Source organism: Apteryx rowi, unplaced genomic scaffold, assembly GCF_003343035.1.
Source record: "Apteryx rowi isolate R43461 unplaced genomic scaffold, aptRow1 scaffold_43, whole genome shotgun sequence".
NCBI lineage: Eukaryota > Metazoa > Chordata > Aves > Apterygiformes > Apterygidae > Apteryx > Apteryx rowi.
Genome location: NW_020450683.1, coordinates 8,407 through 9,693, shown reverse-complemented (window position 1 = coordinate 9,693; position 1,287 = coordinate 8,407). Strand labels below are relative to the sequence as shown.

The 1,287-nt window shown below is 72.7% G+C and overlaps 1 protein-coding gene across 1 annotated transcript in view; it reads left to right on the top strand.

Annotated features, from left to right (window-relative positions):
* Positions 1–758: 758 nt before the first annotated feature.
* AHDC1 (AT-hook DNA binding motif containing 1) overlaps positions 759–1,287 on the top strand; it is a 7,907-nt gene continuing 7,378 nt past the window's right edge. The window contains exon 1 of the mRNA XM_026076397.1: positions 759–771. The gene's annotated coding sequence lies outside the window, so the exon portion shown is untranslated. The remainder of the gene's footprint in view (positions 772–1,287) is intronic.

Below are 1,287 nucleotides of genomic sequence, written 5' to 3'. Positions count from 1 at the left end.
CGGCGGCCTCGCACCCCTCCGCGCGCCCGCCCTGTGCCGCGCATGCCGGGGAGGTGGCACGCTGGCACGGGGGGCACCGGGGAGCACAGGCTGGAGCAGACAGACCCCCAGGCACGTGCGCACACATGCACATGCACACACATATGCACACACACACACACATATGCACACGCATATGCACATGCACACACACATGCACACGCACACGCACATGCACACATATATGCAGTTGCACACACATATGCACATGCACACACACATGCACACGCACATGCACACATATATGCACTTGCACACACACACATGCACACGCACACGCGCATGGAGCATGGCAGGGGAGCACCCTGATGCGGCCACGTGGCAGAGCCATCCCAAGGCGAGAGGCAGGGGTGGGTGCAGGGGGCAGAGGGGCATCCTGCCCCCTGCCAAACACCACCCCCTGCCCGGGCACCCTCCAGCAGGGCACGGCCAGGGAGGCCTGCGAAGGGCGCGGGAGGGAGCGTGGCACCCCGGGTGGCCGCGGCGCCCCATGCCCCGCTGCGTGCCGGCCGGAGGGGTGCCGGCGCCTGACGCGCGGGGGGTCTCTGTGCTTCCTCGGGCAGATGGGAGCTCGGTCGCCTGCCAGCCCGTCGGACTGGAGAACGGTGCCAGCCCGCCAGCCGAGTGGTTCCCGCGCGCCCAGGGCTCCGGCCCCCGCCAGCCCCGCAGCGACGGCRACGGCGCCGACAGGAGCTTCAAAGTGAACCTGCACTGCAAGCACTCGCGGCCCAGGTACGGCCCCGGCGCCGCGGGGGCCGCGGGGGCCCCGGCCCGCGACAGCGGGGGACAAGCCGGGGCAGGCGGCAGCAGGTTTGGCTGCCTCCTCTCTCCGCTCTGCCCCGTGCCCCTGCGCCGGCGGCGCTGCCAGCCCGGGCGTCCCTGCGGCTGCGCGGGGAGGCGACGTCACCGACGTGTCCCCGCGAGCGCGGGGTGCCCGACAGCAGAGCCGCAGGTGGCTTCGATTCGGCTGGCAGGAGCTCGGGGTTTTGCCCCGAGAAAAACACGCTGCAGCGTGGCGGGGGCTGGAYCCCCCCTTGGGTGCCGCGCGCCCCACGCGGCCTCGGTTGCACCCGCTCKGTGCCGCCCTTCCAGAGAGGGGAAACTGAGGCAGGGGGTGGCGTGGAGCCCCTCCGGAAGCGGAGGCCGGGGGGAGGGGGGGCGGCATGGGGACCCCCCCGGGGGCTCCCAGCGCCGGGCAGCGCGGCCGGCGCCTTTGATCGCCGCGGGCGCCGGGGCCCTTCCCAGGGA